A 20,565-nucleotide genomic window follows, 5' to 3' on the forward strand; every position below is an offset into this window, starting at 1 on the left:
AGATGGATGGATGCACAAGACTCAGCTCACACACAGGGAGAACGGATGGGGTCTCCACACAGACCTACTCCTTGGGCATCATCTACTGTGGAAGAAATAGCTGGCCTCCCTCCCCCGTCAGCCAGGCCCAAGGAGAGCCTCCCAGGAAGGTGTGCGAGCACAGAGCCAGGCCCCAACTCAACCCTGCTGGTCCTGCCTGGTGTCTAGCTGACACAGATCCTGGGACTGTTTCCTGGTGAGGAAACGGGAGTGAGTCACAGGGAGTCAATCATTCAGGCACCCCGGGCTCAGCCTTGTGCCCTGCAGGCAGGAATCTGCTCCAGCCCCAAGAGAAGAGATGTGGGGAAAAGAGGAGATGGCCCTTGCTCTGGAGACTATGTTTCTAGGACACTCAGGACAACAAGCCAACAGCTACCCAGGAACCCAAAGTGAGGCCACAAGAGCCCAGGTTCAGCACACAGGAGCAAACAGTGTCCTGTGAGCTTAGTCAGAGAATGCTTCTTGGAGGAGGGGAGTTGCAAAAAGGGTTTGGAAGGAGACAAGGGGCTTGATAGGTAACAATGTAAAATAATGGGCATTTATTGAACATTTACAAGTATGCCAGGTACTCTGCTAACTGAACGACACAGACTTATTTAATGCTTACAACCCCCAAAGAAGTAGATATGATTAACTCCTTTCACAAATGGAGAAACAAGCTTAGAGAGATGAAGTAACCTGGCGAAGGTCCAATGCTAGTCAGTGGCGGCACCGTGATTTGAACCCAGGTGTCAAGGACTCCAGACCTGAACCTGCTACTGCATGGCATCAGTGGGTCCCCTGGCATCAGTGAGCCCCACAGCATCAGGGGGCATCATGGCCATCAGAGGCCCCATGGCATCCTCTGGCATTTCTCTATCATAGGAAAGCCAACCCTCAAGGGCAGAGCTGAGACCATACCTAACCTAGGCCCCACCAAAGTCCAAAGCTCACAGAGGATCACTGCAGACCTGCCAAGGCCCCTTAGACATGCAGTAGATCAAAGCCACACCACCCAGCCCGCCAGCCTTCTCAGCCCTCACGCCCAACATCCTCAATCTTGTTTGTCCTATGGGTCTGCTCTCCCACAGTCTTTCTTCTCCAGCCAGCCTGATCTCCACGCCAAATTGCCTTCTCTTCTCCCCTTCAAGCCTTAGACCAGGGATATGAAAGCCATCAGGAGCCCTCAGTATCATCCAGCCCAACACCCTCCCTTCACAGTGGAGGACATCAGCCCCAGTAGGCTGACCAAGGTCACATCAGGCTCCAAGGTCAGAGGGATGTCTGTCTCCTCCATCAAGCAGCCTCCCTCACAGGGGCTGTGCCTCATCTGGGAGAACTCACCATCTTCCGCTCCATGAACTCTCTTACTCTCCTTCCTGCAGGTCCTGCCTAGGCCTGGAGAGGTCCAGGAGCCCTCTCTGATTGTTGTCATCCTCTGTGCTCCTGGTTATGGGCTGAATTGTTCCCACCCCCCCCCCCACTGCCGCCAAATTTCACATATTGAACCCCTAACTCCTAGTACCTCAGAATGTGATTGTATTTGGAGATAGGGCCTTTAAAGAGGTAATTAAGTTAAAATGAGGCCATTAGGGTAGGCTCTAATCTAATCTGACTGGTGTCCCTATGAGAAGAGGAAATTTGGGCACACAAAGGTGATGCCAGGGGTGCACCCACAGAGGAAAGACTATGTGAGGACACAGCAAGGAGGCAGCCATTTGCAAGCCAAGCAGAGAAACCAACCCTGCTGACACCTTGATCTTGGAATTCCAGCCCCCACAACTGTGAGAAAATAAATTTCTATTGTTTAAGCCACCCAGTCTGTGGCATTTTGTTATGGCAACTCTAGCAAACTAATACACCCCTTCACCACATGTAAATACAGGTTACCCAACGGACTGCCTTCTGTTACCTGAGCGTGAAGCACGTCCCATCATGTCCTGGTCTGTAAAGGAGCTGCACATCTTTCATCCTAGCACGACTCCCTAAACCACCTAAACTATCCACCACTGCCCCTGAACACCTCCAGCTGATATGTGTACTCAATGCTACAAGTTCACTACAGTATCCATCTCAATGAGTCAAACCAGAAAATACGTCTGGAACAATGATTAACAAATGAATGAATAAATAAAAATTTTGAAATGCCACACTCCGATTCTGTGCTCCAGGGGGCGCCATTTGCATGGTAGTCTGTTATGGATGCTCCTTGTCTTGCAATGTCAAGGCCTAAGGTTCCTTCTATATCCAAAAACAAACAAACCACAACACTTTTGGATTATCCAAGTATCCCTGGGTTTTAATTGTTGGTTTTAGGGAAATATCTCTCCACACCTCAATTGTTGAGAATTGCAGGCTGACAGGACACTCTGTCAATGCATGTATCTACTCCTGGAAATACTAGATCCCTTTGTCTCTGTGTAGGTCTGTGGGACTCTGTAGATTTCTGGGGCTTTGGGGTGGTAAAATGTCTTTTTAAGAGGCAAAGGCATGTTCCTTCCAAATTATTGGCACTACTGCTACTTGAGATATAGAGTGTGGCTAAGATCACCCAAACATCCAGTTACTGTTAGTAGTCACTCAGTCTCTGTCTATCAGGGATGTGGCCTGTCTCCTTCATCAGTGGTTCTCTGAGGCCCTGAGAGATCATAGACTGATAAAAAGAGCTAGGATTTTGGGGTCAGATAGGTCTCAGTTTGAATCCCAGCTCCACCACCTATCTGGCCCTTAACACCTCACCCAGAAAATAGGGTTAGTAATTCTTATTTAACAGGGCTCCATGAGAATTAAATTAAATGGGTCAACGGTAAGTAGAATATGTAGCAGAGTGTCTAGTGCAGAGTAGGTACTCATTACATATTAATTCTCTCCCCCCTGATTTCCCTCCTTCCTCTGTATCCATCCTCCTACTGGGAAGGTCAGGTCTTATCTCCCTCCTGATACCCCTGCCCCTCCACTGATGGATGGAGGATGCCAGAGATGGGGGCAGAACTCTCTGCAATCCTTGCTGTCAGCCTCCACGAGTGCAGTTGCAACTGTACATCAGCAACACAGCATCTGGACTTCCCTTCTCCGTGACACTCACTGCCCGGGGCCCCGGTCCCAAAGGGGCTGTTCTAAACAGGTTTCTTTCCAAAAGAAAAAAGAAACTGACGGATGGTAAGTAATTGATCCCTTATGAGAAGTAGAGAGGGCACATGAACAGCTACCTTAGCCGGGAGGCAGGGGGGATGGCTCCTACCAGTTCCTGCTTCAATTTCCAGATTCCAAGATGCAATATATACCAAAAAAGGTGGAAGAAAAGGATGTGAGAAAAACAAAACAATGGCAAAAATAAATACAAACACACACACAGTTCAATATAAATGTTGGGTAGAAAATACAGAGTAGAGAGAATCTAAATGTTGGCTTTCTCTATTGTGCCTCAATTTCTTTAGTGAAAAACAAATACTCATTTATATCTGGTGGGATGAGAAACAAATGTGTGATTTGCAGTAATAACTGGGTACCCCCACATTATCGAAAAATATGTCTACTCTAGCTACCCAACTTGTGGATCATCCATAAGGGCCTCCTGTTCCTCGACCCTACTGATTGGGTAGGTGAAAACAGGACTAACACAGAATTAGCAGGAAATAATAATCCCTTACATTTGATGGACAGCTTTATAATTCATAAATCATTTTCACATTCATTTTACTTTTTGAACCACAAAAACTCAGCCCTAGAGAGATTCAGTGACTTCCCCAAGGTCCTACAGCTGGTAAGAGGAGCCTGAACTTGAACCCACATCTCCTGACTCCTAATATACACACTCTTTTCACTAAATCACAAGGGAGGAACATAACATCATGTGCCTGTGGCTTACACACACGTGTGCACAGACACCAAAAATTAAAATGTCTAGGTAACTAGATAACAGAGATTTGACCACAACTCCCTTCTATTTTGGGCATTGCTCAGGATCCTATTAGAACTCAGGTTTCAGGGATATGAAGAATGCCACGTCCTTGAATATAAAATAGAATGGAAAGTGGGAGAGGGGAATCTATGGGAAAGTGAGGTGCCAAGAATCAAGGAGGAGAAGGGTGAAGAAAAACTTCACATTCTGTCTCTGAAGTGTGAGCTCCATGGTGCCTAGTGACCATTTGGCAAGGGCCTGACAAGAGAAAATGGACTGCAGCAGTGGGTTTCGAGACAAGGACCAAACAACTTCCTGACGGGGGTGGTGGTGGGGATAAGCAATAAAACGAGCTACAAAGTAAGGAAGGGACAGTACTGTGGAGTAATGACACCCAGAAGCTCACCATCTGGCCCAGAACAGTGAGGTGTTCTGTGAGAGGGAAAGTGGCTACCCACAGAAAGCCATGATATTTCCCATAAAAGGGACTTTCAAAACGGAGCAGGGATCCCCCGTTCTAGGTTGGGGACGATTTATTAAAGAGATTAGGGACAACTAGTGAAAGGGTGCTCTGTGTGGGTAGGTTCTTACTCCTGGGACAGATGATCTGGAGTTAATATCCAGAGCTCATCTCTTCTCACATGCTGGGAAGGCTATGAAAAGACTTCCTTTTCCACACTCCACCCTCTGCATCCCCTTCCTAAGGAAAGGAATTTTTAAGTTCTGCCTTCAATACCCTTCTGACTCCTACCAATCCCAGAGACGATGGGATGGGGTCCCAATTTCCTTACAGCCTATCACCTCAAATCCAACTTCATATAGTCATTTGAGCACCTACTATATGCCAGGCACTGAGGTGCTGGGGAAAGTCAGTCCTGCCTCAGGGAGCCCCCATACAACCAGCCCCCTAGCTGCACCAACCTCATCTTCCCTGCTCCCAGTCCACACTTCCTGCTTAGGCCACACAGACGCAGCCTCCACCCCATCCTCTCCAGCATCTCCAGGCCTCCCTGTCAGCAGCTTCCTTCCCATGGCAAGAAAAATCCCTGCCCCCGACTTCTCCATCCTGCTCTAGTCTCCCCAGCAGACCCCAGTCCCCTAGCTCCCATCACATGTCACGTGTTTAATACCTAGTTTTGCCCTATCTTGTTCCCATTTGCATGTTTTTCAAAGACTTTTCAGGCTTCTGTAATCTCTCCCCCAGTCAAACAGCAGCCCTCAGAATGAGAATCTTTTCTCTTCGGCTCTTCCCACTCTGCCCACAGGGGGCGATCAGTACCAGGAATTCACTGCCAGGCCACAAAGTGTTTCCAGATGTCGCCCAGCCGTTTAGACTCCACAGATATTTATTGAGTACCTACTGCATACCCATGGAATTCTTAAGTATTATATACTCTATTTTTCTGATGAGAAAACTAATGGCTCTCAAAGATTCAGTGACTCATCTACAATGAAAGGAGATGAGTGACAGAAAAGGATTGGAATTGGGGTCTTCTGACTAGGTATAGTCTTTCTCCACCCCCACCCCGGCCCCAAGCCTAAAGACCAGGGAACCGGAGAAGTACCAATGTCCACTGGGCCATCCAGGCCAGCTTCTGTAACAAGAATGGAATCCTAACTCTCCAAGGCCCATGGACAGGAGTGTGTGTGGGTACGTGTGTGTGTGTGTGTGTGTGTGTGGTGCAGAGAAGAAAGAAAGGAATAAGAAGACAAAGGAGGCAGAAGGACAAAGGTATCTGCCATCAAAGAAGTGGTGCTAGAACCGAAGGGAACCTTTCTACTTATTATGCAATATTAGGGAAGACATCCTACCATTTGTTTCCCATTATTGCCTTCAATTCCCTTCTCAGTTCAGGGGACCTGAAGCACAAAGCTGGCTTGTTGATTGGTTTGAGTTTAATTCATTTGTGTAATATCCCTGTTCAGAACAATGTCTAATTAACACTTTTGTTGGGGGGAATAAAACCTCCCATAATCATTAATGAAGGGAGGAGGGGAGGGGAAGCTTTCCCAGGCAGCAGCCTCGATTCTACCAGGCTGTTTGCTGGCTCCATCTTACAGATGTCTTCATAAGACATGTCTTAATAATGGGATTATCGCTCACTTTGGACCGGGACGAGCAGATGGAGCTGAGGCCTGATGACGGGATGCTCAATGCTCTGTGAATCGGCATTCGCACCTAGTACTGGGGACCTTAATTCTGGATGCCAAATCCAGAAAGGGGGCGCATGGCTGGGCAGCCTCCACCAAGCAGGAGGGGCACTCTCCAAGCCACTGGATGAAATTCCAAGCATGGGTCTACCTTCTGGTTTCCTCACTCCTTCCAGGCATTGCAGGGAGAAATAATACCTTAGATTTGTTTATAATTTCAGTTTGTAAAATGACTTTATAAATGTTAGCTCATAGCCCTCTGGGGACAGAGAATACCCCCTTTAATAGATGAGGACAGTTGAGCTCAGAGAAACTGAGGGACTTGTCCAAGGTCACAAAGCTAAGACATGACACGGCCAGGAGCAGAACCCAGATCTTCTGACTCCAGAACCCTGGGCCTCTTGGGGAGCAGGTTTGGTTTTCAGGTCACTGGGCATGTGCCATTGCTCTCCAGAGAAGTACCACAGAGCTAAAAACCCTGTTGAGGAAAGAAAGAAGATACTGGGATGCTTTGGGCTTCAAGTGGTAGAGAAACCATATAAAATTGTATGTGAGAGTCTGAATGGCATAAGGTGGTGATAGGGGACCAGTATCTTTCATAAGATTCTCAAAAGAGTTTATAGCCCCAAAGTCACAAGATTCAGCAACTTGGGGTACATCTCTGACAATGCCTCCTGGTGTGAAATGTGGAATACAAGAAGCTGGCTTACTCATAGGAGGACCTGTGTTCTAATCCCACCCTTTTCATCTGGGTGACCTTAGGTAAACTGTTTAACCTCTCCGGGCTTCAGTTTCCATTCCTGAAAAATAGGGATAATAACTCTGTCCTGCCTACTAGGCAGAGATTTTGTGAGGACCAAAATACACAAAGAGCAGAGAAATGGTGGCTAGAAGACTGAGAGAGATTTTCACTGTTTACCCTTTTGCATTTTTTGCATTTTGTACCATGTGCATTACCTACTAAAAATATAAAATTAAAAATTTAACAAAAATACATTAAGTCATCAGGTTATAGAGTGCTTTATACACACAATCTCACTTAATTCTCTTCACAGCCCTGCAAGGTAGAGATAATTTTCCCAATTGCACACAAGGCAACTGAGCCTTGGCAAGCTCAGATAAGTTGACCAATGTCATGAATGTGACTAAATATTAGCAAGTCTAGGATTAAAATTCATATCTCTCTGATTTCAGAGTTGCTATTTGCTACTTTCTCTCTCTCCTATATTACAGGTGCTCATTCCATCTCATAAAAGCTCAGTGTTAAGAGATAAATTTGATGGAGAATAAATTTTACTCTATTGCTAAAGGAGGGCTAAAAGTTTCCCCATCATTATCCAAATATAGGACTCCCATAACTACCTGCCTTACAGCCAACCCAGCTGTGCACTGGCAGCCTGAAGAAGAATGTGTAAACACACACACACACACACACACACACACACACACACACACACACACACAGGCTTTTGTTATGACAAGAGGAGAGAAAATTAAGGTGGGTATTGAAAATGCACTCCCATGGTCTGGCACTGTGGAGATCTGCCGAGGCAGCTTGGCAAGAGTTGCTCATTCTGTCCCACTCCTAAAATGCACTTATCCTTGCCTTGCACAGTCTTGTAAATACTTTGCTGTCGATTCACATTAGGTTATTGTTTTCATTCTGCCGCCTACATGCCCTGTACAGGCTTATCCATGTCAGTGCCTTGGCTTAGACTGCAGCCCCCAGAGGGCAGGGGCTGGGCCACACGTACATCTTTATACTGCATCCACACCGAGCCACACAGTTATGTGCTTAATAAAGGTTTGAGCAGATGACCACAGAGATAAAGGTCATTTATTCCAACTTGAAGAAGAATGAAGCCTCCGGGTAGGGTAAGTTTTTCCAGACGGTGCTGTGCAGTGGAATACAGATACCTGGAGAAAGACAAGATCTGCATCCTGGCTCTACCTGGCTCTACCTAGCTCCAGAGTAAGAGAATTATCTTCTCTCAGTATCAGTCTATCCGCCTATAAAATAGAGATAATAGTACCTACTTCACAGGGCTGTAGTTAAACAACAGGACTGTGAAATGTTTAGTAAACTGAAAAGTGCTACATATCTATTACCTAGAAAAAAGAGAGAAAAATACATGAAAAAATAACAACTGAGCAAACTCAGATGCCAAAGTGTCCCACGGCTTATCAGCAGAAAAAGCCTCCTGTGCTTTCCAACCCCAGCGATGGACACTGTCTTGTTCACAGGATCCCCTGTGCCTGGCTTAAGGCCTGGTACATCATTGGTAAATGGGATGAATACTCCAGAGATCCTTGCCAAAGCTGGTTGCTACAGTGAAAAGTTGGATTTGAACCCACCTTTGGGAACAGCTACAGAGAAAAGAAGTAGCCCCAATTCTCCCCAAATTTCATTTAAGTTGCCTTAGCCCATCTCTAGCCATTCTGAATGGGGCACACCACACAGCTACCCATTCCCCAGCATTAGAGACGGTTTGTTCAAGTTATAAACCAATCGGAGCAAATGACCATGCAGCAGTACACCCTGAGGGCCCAGGCATTGAGGAGACCCTGGGCAGCAGACAGGCTAATCAAGTCACAGTTCACGCAGGAGCGCTGAGGGTCGTTTTGCAGGAGGTGAAGGTCAAGGGTTGGCAGTGGAGTGAGAGGTGGTATAGTGGAGTAAGGAGAAATAGAATTAGTAAAACCCACATGGGGGTGTAGTGGGGAGGTGGGAGTGCTGGTCCTTTCTGAAAGTGTCTCTGGATTATCATTCCTTTCCTGGGGGTGCCCCTGCTCTGTCCCTAAGACTGAACTCCTATTAATTCTCCTTGATGGTCAAGCCTTCCCAGGGCACCCTAATAAGAAGTGATTTGTCCTTGCTCTGAGCTTCCTGGCTATGCTACTAACACAGCAATTTAGCATCTACTGCCTTGCTCTGAGATGACTCAAACATATTGAGGACCTACTATGTGCCAAGTACTTTCAACTGATCTAATCTTCCCCACAGCCCTGTGCTCAGTCACATTATCCCGATTTCAGAGAAAGGCCTTGGAGCATGGCAGCTACAGCACAATCTCCAGGCCAGACTGTCTGAAGGCAATCTCAGCTGCTCTGTCACATCTCAGCTGTGAGGCTTTGAACAAGTTACTTAACCTCTCTGTGCCTCAGATTCCTCTTCTGTAAAACGGGGATGACAAAATACCTATCTCATAGGACCACTTCGAAGAACATTAATGCATAATGCATAAATGCATTAACATCACTTAGAAAGGTGCCTGGCACATGGTTAATGCATAAGGAAATTGATGCTCGGAAATTTGCCCAAGATCTAATAAGCTATACAGCTGGGATTATAACCAAGTATGTCTGACTTCAAAATCCATGCTCTTTCCACTTTTCCACACAGTGTCTCACTCCCTCGGATTTCCCTAAGAATACTCTCCCCCATCTCTCACAAGTACCCTCAGGTTTTAAACCGCTCATGGGACAGTGGTGGTCTCCCATTCACCCTCTGTCCTCCAGGGCACCTAGGAGGTGTTTGTATATTCAACTCAGCTCCTAGGTTACCCAGCAGGACAGGAGCAGGGAAGAAGCGTTTGCTTTCTGTGTCTTTGAGATTCAGAGGCTAAGCATCAGTGCCAGACGGTAATCCTGGGCAGGGGAAAAAGCCCCATGGAGGTGGGGGGGAGAAGAAACCCGTCTGCAGCTCCTTCCTCTCCCTCCCCCTTCTCAGGAGGCCTTGGCTCTCATGACTTCCCCAAGAGGACAGCAGTGCCAGAGTGCCAAGGGAAATAGGTGTGTCCCCTCCCACCACCCCACCCCGCTGGCAGTGAGCCTGCCACCAGTCTGAGGGAGGCCCAGCTGATCCAGGGCAGGGCCAGGTCTGCCCTCCTGCCAGCTCAGCACTCCTACTTGCCCCGGTCCCGTCCCGCCAGCTCCCACCCCTCACTCCCCACTGCCATTGTGCTTGGTGAGGGCATTTCTTCAGACCTCCTGACCTCCGCCTGCCCCGGAGGACGGAGGCATAATTAACGCGCTTCTCCTGGGGAGTGGGAGAAGAGAGCGGCTTATTAAACCGGCCATGCGTGTCTCTCCTGCGGCTCCCTCCCTGCTTTCTGCCCATTTTGCGTCCCTCCACTATCTCCTTTGCTCTCATTTCCCTCTCCCGCTCTCACCCTCTGGCCTCGCCACCTCCTTACCTTGTTCTCTCCTTTCGCTTCTGATCACTCTTGGCTGTATCTTTCCCTCCTCATCTTGCTCTTTTATCCTCTCCCTTCCCCCTTCTCTCTCTGGCGATGCTTCCCCCTCCTGACACCAAGGTCACCTTTTCCTGACCCCTCCCCTCTCTCTCCTGTCACAGAGCTTCCTCTGGACCACCTGTCCTCCGTGCGGCATCCTTAGTGTTAGTCCCTTGCCTCAGAATCATTATTTCCTTCTGCGCCACCTCTTTCTTCTGCTTTATTTTCCAGCTCCTTTCTTGGTCCGTTCCCCCTATTTCTCTTCCCCCTTTTCTCAGTGTGTTCCCTTCATTCCGGTTCTTATCCCCTATCCTCTCCCCGACTCCCCCTCGGTGCCTCCACCACACGGAAAGAAACGCGTATTTTCAGGAATTTGTATACATTCCATCCCTTTCCTGGTGGGAGGAGAGAATGGGGGAAGACTCGGGGGAGGACACATCTGACTTTTCTCATCCTAAGTGCTCGCTGCCTTAAAAATCCACCAGTGAGTTCCAAACACGAAACCCGGTGACAGGCAATAGCTTGTGGAGTCAGGGCCAAGGAGAAGGAATTTGAGGATGCCTTCTCCACACAGAGGAGGTGCTTACAAAGGGACAGGCTGTGCATAGGAGTTACCACGGGTCACCTTGGTGACAGGGTGTCTGCCAGGCACACCTGGGCTGCCCACAGCTGTTGCCGGGGACATCTGAAGAAGGACCTCTTTTTTGGGTCTGGTTTCCCCAACTTAGGGCAAGCAGTTCCGGTCTTGGAGGAATTACTGACTTGGTTTTGCCACACCACCCTCTCTCCTTCTAAAAATGTAGCTGGCGGCGAGCTGCCTTTAACTCTGAGGTCAGGGCGGATCCTGCGGAGCTGTGGGGGGACACTTACCTTAGGGAAAACATCCAGGTTCCTCTGCCAGGTCTCTGTTTCAAGATCCCCTCTATAAACCCTTATGCTTTCAAGTATGATCTTCTCCAACTGGGTCCAAAGGCCTTCCCACACTCAACCTCCAGGTCTACCAATTCTTACACCACTTGTTCACAATATCTACTCAGAATCCATTGTCTCCATTCTCTTCCCTCCCTCCACTCTTTCCCACCTCTATTTTTCCCAGACGACACTATACAACAGGGTTGCCTTTCCCAGCACAATAACTTAATGTTTCCTTCCCATTTTTCAAACACTGAAATTGTACTTCTTCCAGGAAGCCTTCCTGGATTGAATCCATCTTAAAGACGGAAGACATCGAAGAAATTATTTAATCAGACTTCAATTTAGAGTTAAGACGCCAAGTGACAGAGCGGTTAAAATATTTGCCTGGTGCATATAGAGCATTAATGGCAACAGTAGGAGAATTTACCCAAATCTCCTAATTCCTCCTCTTGTGCTCATTCCATGCTACCAAGCTGCTTTCTAATCAGAGAAGGGAGAACTGCTGGTCGGGTCTGGTGGTCGGGGATGTCCATAACTATACCGCTTGCTCTCTATCCCAAAATACCTTTCCCTGTAGTCAGTCCCTTTGCTATGTCTGAGACAGGTGCTGTTGGTCTTCAATAAAAATTTACTTAACTGTGCACTCCTGGAAGGCAAGTAACCACATTGTATTCCTCTCTGTTTCCTCAGCACCTAACAGTGCCTGGCACTCAATACATGCTTGCCGAATTGAAACTAACTGAAATGAAAACACACTACTGACTGTCTAAAACTGCAGAGCCCTCACCATCACTAAGAGGGCAATGGAGGGTTTTTTGTAGACAAGGAGGATAAAACATAGCGCTGTCCATTTGGGGCCAGTTCTCTTCTGCCACTCCCCAGCTCTCACAAAGGACAATAGGGCAGTGAAATGATCGCCCAGGGGCACAACTTGCACTTTTTGCCCTTTCCAAGGCCAAAAGAGAAAGGCAGAGCCTTCCAGGCCAGGAACTTTGCAATTGCTTTGCCCACTTCATGGCTGCAGGACAAACCTAGGGAGAGGAGAGAGCAGGGGCTATATAGGGCTCCAAAAAGAACTCCTAAGATGCCTGTGGACCCTCATCATCTCGGGTGGTTGCTCCTGGCTCCTCTTTGCTCCTACTGGACCAAATCCTACGCTTCTCCTCACTTGCAACCACACTGGGTATATGCAGATAAGAGTCCATGGGAGGAAGGAGCTGGCTGGAAACAGGGCCCAGGCACTTGACCAGAAGGCCTGCAGATGCCCTTACACTGTTCAGTGTGTGGATGGGTGAGAGCGGAGCCCAGTGGAGCAGTAGTTGCCTGCACGCTTGGACCCTCTCCCTCTCTTCCGATTAAGTTATTGTGCAATCTGTGCCGGCAGCTGTGTGGGGAGTTTAAATCTCAGGGCCTAGGATTTTGGAAGCTGGCAAAGGATCTGGGGCAAGTCCTGACTTTTGGTTGCAGAGGGCAGCGTATCTATAGTAGAGATCCTGGGGTGTGTTAAGGTCCCCCTATACCCAGGAGAGCCCCTCAGGCACTAGATGCAAATTTAACAGGGAAACCGAGGGCAGGGAATATGGGTGGTACTTAGCTGTAGTAGAAAGAACACTGGAGTGGGATCAGGAATCAGGTCCCTCAGAGTCAGCTGTGTGCCAGTGGGCAGGTCCCAACCCTTATCGGGCCTTTAGTTTCCTAATTCATGGAATAGATCATCTCTGAGGTCTCTTCCAGAACTGATGCTCCAGAACATAGTAGATATTCAGCACAAGTCAAATGAGTGAATAGATCTAATTCTGAGACTCCCTTCTTCCAGATATTTATAATGTTTTCACAAGGCTCATATCCCACTCGTCTCATTTGGATGACAATGGCCTCTTCGGCATCCTCCCTGCTTTTGCCTTCTCCACTTCCATATGCCCAGAAATATGAATGCAGCCTCTCAAACTGCATTCTCTTGACCCATTTTTCAAGAAGCCACAACAGCGTCCCACTGAGAACCCAGGTGCATAAGGCTTAAGAGCTGCCCATCACGCCCCACAGCCCAACCGCACCCACCCACACACCTGGAGTGGATTTCTTTCTCTCCTCACAATCCATGCCACACCCCCTCCTTCTGAGGCCGGCTCCAGGCTTTCCTCTTAAGGAGGTCTGGCCAAACCAGCACCATCCACAACCACACCCGGTATTATTTCCTGTCCCTTCAGTATTCAACGCCTCAGGTTGCATTATATTTATCCACAGTTGCTTATATATATATATCCTGATAAGTACAGGCATAATTTACCCTGAAACTTTACACGTGAACAGAAGGGACTAAGGAAAACCTCCTTCATAGAACCCACCACAGCTGCCACGCCCACTCAACCTCCGGGGCCCTCTCACTCTTCCCCAGGTAAGGGAGGAAGGTTAAAAACATAATAATTTTATATATGAATACACAAAGCTACAGCTAAAAAGAGCCTCTGCATTTACCTAGCCCAACTTCCTCATGTTAGGGGAGACTGAGGCCCAGAGAAGTCAAGCAACTCGTTCAAAGTCACACAGCTCATTTAGTAGTCAGGAAGGAGAGAAACCGCGATGGGCGTAATGCCTCGCGTACAGTGACCTTTTCATCAGCTGACTGAATTAGTCAAACAAGGAGTCATTTTGACATCATGCAGCCAGCCGAATTCCAGTTTTTTGGTGGAGAATCTGCATTAAAGTGCAATGAATGACCTGTCTTGGTCACCCAGAAAAGAGTTCTGATAATAAAAGGGGACACACAGGTCTGAAGAAGAGCCGAAAAGACTTTATAATCCCATCCCAAGAAAGAATCTAACAGCCCTAGAATGAAATCCAGGATACAGCATTTTCGACTGAATTTTTGAGGTTTTGGTGGAGATACTTTCTTGATGACTGCCCACAGTGGCCATTTTTAAGTTGTTGCTGAGGGCGGGACCACCAATACTACAGGCTCTGGGCAAATCCCAGCATGCTTAGCAACTGAGAAGAAAGAATTACAGAGGCCATGGGCCACTGCTTCCTCCTCCTCCAACCCAATAAATCCAACTGCCCTTTAAGGTGGTCCCTTCATCAATTACAATGAAAACATTCACATCTCAGTTATCTGCAGCACTGAGGAAGAGCGGTGGTGTGGATAATGCAAAAATCATTTCTTTTTTGGCTTTGGAAAGCATGATAATGAATTTTTAGCAACACCTAATTATGTTCTTCTGAAGATAATGTTAAAAAAGTCTTTGCATTCTCTGAGCACATATTAAGGGATAGTGTGAAGAGTAGAAAAAGTAGTCAGCTGGAAGAGGAACCAGACTTCGAATTAAACATTCATTATCTGCCAAGTAAGACAATCCATTGAAATAACCAGGATATTCACTCGACAAGCATTTGTGTGTGTGTGTGGACTTACTGTGTGGCAGGCACTCTGCTATGTGCTCGGGAGAAGAGGTAAGAGAGGAGAGTTACAAATACGAACAAGACATATTCCCCATCCCCCAGGAGTGGTACAGCCTAGTGAGAGAGGCAGAGGTAAACAACTCACTATGATTAAGACAGAATACAATTGCCACATCGAAATTCAAGCAATTTACTTTTGAAGCCCGAAGGAAAGAATAATTTATTCTTTGGAGGGCGCAGAGAAGACCACCTTAAGAGAGAGGCATTGAAAGTGCATCTTCAAGGCAAATCCAGATTTGAGAGAGCAAAGGATGGGAAAGGGGTCATTGGGCTGAAGGAGCATGGAGGTGAGAAAGTGTATGGGCTGTTCAGGGAACAGTGAGGTGACATGTGGAACAGCATGGGCTATCACCTCCCCACCCAGTGCTCCAGAAGGAGACCTGGCTGACTTCCCCCTGGAAGCAAAAGGAAACACTGTAAACCTGAAGACCCCTTCTGATGTGCTCCCTGCTCGGCCATCATTTATTTTAACAAGATACTTCTTGCTCCGGTTCTCCTAAAGCAAGTTCCTTTCCACTGGTTTTTCCTCAGAACTACAAAAAAAAAAAAAAAAAAACCACCCTGGGAAAAATTCCTGTCCCAGTCCACAGCAGTCTATTTTCGACCTCAAACTTAGTCAATTCAGGGCCAATTTCTCCGGGATTTCCAGACGCGGGACTTTCTTTACAGGAGACTGTTATGTTTGGGGCCTCTCTCTTAGCCATCAGCCCCTCTAAACCCTTCTAATTTGCTGCTGCTTTAAAACTGCAAGGGAAAAAGATGGAGAGGAGGCAGCCCTCTCTGCCTCTCTGCCTCTTTCCCTTGCTCTGCGGTTACGCTCAGCAATGATCCTACAAGCCTGGAATTTGAGGAATTTCCTGCCCCATGCTCCCTGGAAGAGCTGAGAGAGACCTAGCAATTAGGCCTGGAGTTTCCACTCCTGCCTCCCTCCACCCAAGTGAAGTGCCCCGAGTGCAAGGCTCGCTCTAAGGGGGCCACGTGGAGCTCAGCCTGGGATGTGTCTGGGGCCTTAACATTCCACAGGACCGTCACCCCCAGAAAGTCACCCCCACTGTCACCCCCCACCCCCTTCCCAACCACCCAAAGAGCCTCTGCCAAAATGCTTCACATCCTTTCCTTTGCTCACCTTAGACTGTACTAATAACAATAATATAGGACATACACAGAGTTAATTCCTTCCTGAATCCATCTTGTTCTTTTGCAATTGTCTCAGGATAACTCAGTACTTTTGGTTTTTTGCTTCCCAACACAGGAGCCTGCTATGCCTCAGCTCTTTATTCCTTCCCCCTCCAGGCTGTTCCTCTCTCTCGCCCTCTTCTCCCTCTTTTCCCCTTTGCTTACATGCTCAATATGTATTGATTTTTTCAATTTGTGCCCTTGTCCGGTGTCTGTCCGCAGGCTGAGGGTCTTAGATCAGCTCCCCGGCAGCGTGTCTGTCTCTGGGACTTCTAGAGGGCAGGGCTGGAGGCTCTGGGCCTCCATTTCTTTGGTTCAAGCCAGAGACGTGGGGACAGGAATGGGAAGATGCTCCCGTCATTTGAATGAACCTTATGTAACTTCTTTGTTGCAGTAGCCAGAACAGCAGAAGCAAACTTCTCTTCCTAATTATATTTTGTTCAGGCTAATATTAAAATCAGTTCATATTCCCTCGTCACACATCAATGGATGGCTGGATACCAGGTGTCGGGACAAAAGCAGCCTGGGATTTAAACACTTGCCACACATAGTTCTCAAGCTGGCCCATCCACCGCTGTCAGCACGGCCTCCTGGGAAGGTAGCATTTATATGGGCTTAATGAGTGATGAGCTCCTGTCCCCTCTTTGCCCTTCCCTCTTTATTCCAGTGTTCCCTCTTGTCGGGTGTCAAGCTTTGTGTTTTTTTCCTCATTTTAGTCGTCCCACTCTTGACACCCTTTCAATAACACCCCATTGTTTAATTACCCTTTGTTTTCATTCTTCCTCAAATAGAAGGACATTCCTGAATCTATTCTGCCCAAAGTCCTGGAGAAGTTATCACCAATTGGAATCTTATTCCCCTACCTCCCATCTCCGTTCACGTAACACACACCCTCTCACTCTCCATTCCCAGGTCAGCACCCATCCCTCCCCATCCCGGTGCCATGGCAACACTGCCACGTGGCCTCCCACATGCCCAAGGTCTCTCCTAGGGTTTCACTAGCTTCGCCATCACCAGCCACACTGGATCAGCTCCCACGGCCCTCACACCACCCCTCGACTCTGCTTGTTCTTTTCTTGTTTCCTCTCTCGGAAAGTATTAAGGCCGAGACCAGTGGTGCAGCACACTGGGGCCTGAGGTTCAAGGCCTAGGCCTTCTCTACAATCATCCTGACTCTGACTCTTGACAATTCTGACCCAGGGTGAAATTAAAATGGTAGTTTCCTGCTTCCCTTTCCTTCCCACTCCCCACCCCCAATTCTTCTCAGCATATTCTATGAGCCTCAAAAGGAGAAGATTCTCTGGTTAAAAAGGAAATCAAAGCTACTCCAATACTTCAATGGGAATGTTCACTATCTCCAGATTTCCTTCGACTCTCAAGATATTTGCCTTTTGAGGTTGAGAGTTGCTAGTTGCCAGTTCCCTCCTCCTCCCCCTTCACATTCCCTTCAAACAAAGCTTTTCTGTCAGGTTTTTGACCCTGATGAAGATTTTTAACTGGAATCTCTTTTTTTTTTTTTTCCTGCTTTTCCCCCCTGCCTCTCTAATTCTGAAGGATCTTTTGTCTTCTGAGCAAAAGAACTGAGAGATTGGAAGGGCTGCTTTTTTTTATTTCCCTTGTAAGTAATTGGGGAGGAGCTTTTTTTGAAAAAAAAAACATGAAGGGTAGAAGACAGAAAATAAACACCAATGTGGAGTGATTTTCTTTCTCAAAAATTTATTTTAGTAGAAGAAAAGAGAAAGACCTTGAAAATGGGAAAGGAAAAGGACCTTGAGAGGGAGAGGTAACAGAGAAAATGAGGGAGGGCTGGAGAGAAAGACCTTGAGGAAATGAGAGGGAAGAGTCAGAGGAAGAGGGACCTTGAGAAATGCCTGAGCAGAAAGGGGCAACGGAGGAAGACGACAGTGCGTTTGGAGAGGTGCCCATTCCCTGGGCTGTGTGTCCACTGAACACTTTCTCCAATTTAGACACGAAAGAAAGAACTGGAAACCCACCTTGAGGCAGTAAAGAGAGCTCTCCTCTCCTTGCACACCCACAGCACCTAACACTGCCCAGCATACACTAAATGCTCAATAAATGTGGGGTTGAACAAAACAAGGCTGCTATGGGTTATTGCTGTTTTTCTTTTTTCTTTTCCTCCCCCAGGATCAAATGAAAGGTTGGTTGGAAATGAACAGACGAGAAAGAAACAAAGAACTCGGGACCAACCTCACCTGATGGAGATCGGGTTGTGCAAGGCTCACAAATAGAGGTCACATTTTGTCAACCTCTTCTTGTCTTACCCTATTATCTTCCCCAGGCTTAGTTCTCTCCCTTGTCTGGCTAGGCATAACTGATACAACAAAACGCTATCAACTTTCAGTTACTGGCACATCGGTTTCTCACTTTGGGAGATTATCCATGGAAAAATCTTAATCCCAGGCAGGCTGATTCCCTTTGCCACCCAGAACGTTTCGGTTGTCAGCCTCGGTGTGAGCAGGGAATTAGAAACTCATTTAAATAGCAGCCCAAGTCAACTCTAATAAGCAAGGCAAATCTAATTATTATCATCATTATTATCACCATGATGCATTCCAAAGTTAAAAAAAAAAAGATTAAAAAAATCAGTGGCTGGGTGTCATCTGTGTTGAGGCTCCCCTCTACTGGGTCAATTGGGAGTTAACTATATTTACAGATGGCCTTTAATCTGAAGGACGCAAATAGCTCTCCACGGCCTCTGGTCCGTCTTTACAGCACTTCTACAAGGAAGATGAGAGGAATTTGTATTATTTGTTACTTAAAATAGTAGCTGACTTATTAGTAGCTGCCTGCTTACTATTTGCCAGGCACTATGCTCCGTTTTATGTATCTTAACTCATTTAATTAATTTATTTGTTCCATAAGAGATTTGAGGCAGCATACACAGATACATTTGGTCAATGATATAAAAAAATAAGTGAAGACACTAGGCATTGGGTGGGGATGGTGGTGATTAGGTGGGTCGGGATGGTGGTGATTAGGTAGGTAGGGAAAGAGAACAAGCACAGGGAAATACATTGAGGTTGGGATAAAGTTAGCAGACGAAATATACAAGATCCTGAATGCCTCATCTGAGATGAATTGCAAAGTTAGCCTTGAGCTTCCAAGCAGCCAGTGCAAAGAGGAAAAATTCAAAATTAGTGGCACAATTTACAATGTCCATAAAATAAAAACTAACCAGTGGCTTAGGAAAAGCACTACTACAGAACTTTCTCCTGTGGATCCTCATAAAAGGACACTGTGATGTATTGAACCATGTCCTGGGCAACATCCCTGCCATAAATACAATAAGGAGTTTCACAGGGCTGCTCCTTAGAACATTCCTCAGTGCAGGCTGGTGGCACAGGGCCAAATGCTAAGCTCAGGAAAAGCAATTCTTCCAGGGGCCAAAACCATTCAGTCTCGGTTTGCCACTCTCTGATGGTCTGGCTTAGTTGAAGGATAAAATTTAGAGTATCTGGAGGAATGGACTGGAGGTGGGTGATAACAGTGGGGGAGAAAGCTGCGGATATAAAACAGGACTCTTGCGACTTAGCTATTTTGGCCTTCAGTTCAGAGCTGCATCCTGAGATGAGAGGAAGAGAAGCACATCACAGCCTTCCCTGATATTCACGATTTCTTGGGAGGCATCTGAAGGTAGGGGGAGGCAGCACTCAAAAGATTATTTCCCTGAGGGAGACGGGGCATGGGGCCAGCCAGCTGTTGTGATGTTTGGGTTGGGAGTGAGGTGACTGAATGAGACTCATTTAAAAAATAAAAAAGTACCTTGGCATTTTTTTTTTTTAAATTTCTGCACAGTATACCTAACCCCCAATATATCAGCTTAGCTTTTGGCCACGTCGAGGCTTGGGAAGATTAAGCCTGCTGGAAAAATCCTAAGAAGAATTCAAAGAGGAATTAGAGGTAGCATTAACCACAGTTAAGTAGGCCCCGCACAGCTCTCAGACTAGAATGGACCTCGTCTTCTGGAGGAAGAGCATGGGGACCCCAGCAGTTCAGAGACCTGGAGGGCAACGTCAATACAGAGGTCAGCCTGCCTGTGACATCTGCATCCTTTATCCTCGAGATCACCCAAGGGAAGAAAGTCCACAACTTAATTATCTATCTAGTAATTCAGTGTCCAGAAGTTCTTCCAGTTATCTGACCAAAGCCTTTTTTATTGTTTTCCCTACAAAAATTGTATTTTTTCTAACAGTGAAGGAGAGAAAGCTTGTCCAGCCTTGGTCTGGGGAGCTAGGACTGGAGTGAGAAGGGCAGTCCCTTGCTAAAGGGAAGAAGACTGGAGAGAGGGTTGGTGCTCCCAGGCTGCTTTGAAATCCTCTTGGTGAGTGAGGACAAGGAGTAAAGGGTGGAGACGGGAGAGGGAGAGCAGGCTGGAATCTCAGGCCAAGTCCCCTGACAATGGGCAGGAGTCTGGAACCTGCAGCCTGTTACTTAATTATCTCTGAATGGTTTTTGTTCCTGGCTTTAAACATTTACCCCTATTGGGTTTTCACGGCTTCACAAGCTCTCTATCTCCTTTTCTTTGCTGTTGCCATGGCAACGACTCCAGGCGTACAACTGCTCTCTGATTTTAAATAAAAGTTGAGGTTTCTCTCTCTCTTCCCTCCCCCCTCCTCCCTCCTTTTTCTCTCCTAGGATAGATGAGGTTTCTCTCTCATCCCCTCCCTTCCCTCCATCTTCCTCTCTGCCCTG

The 20,565-nt window shown here is 47.1% G+C and overlaps 1 protein-coding gene across 5 annotated transcripts in view; it reads right to left on the minus strand.

The window, feature by feature from the left end:
- KIRREL1 (kirre like nephrin family adhesion molecule 1) overlaps positions 1-20,565 on the minus strand; it is a 100,809-nt gene that overhangs the window by 58,947 nt on the left and 21,297 nt on the right. The window lies entirely within an intron of this gene.

Source organism: Ceratotherium simum, chromosome 2, assembly GCF_057802395.1.
Source record: "Ceratotherium simum simum isolate JZ-2026a chromosome 2, ASM5780239v1, whole genome shotgun sequence".
NCBI lineage: Eukaryota > Metazoa > Chordata > Mammalia > Perissodactyla > Rhinocerotidae > Ceratotherium > Ceratotherium simum.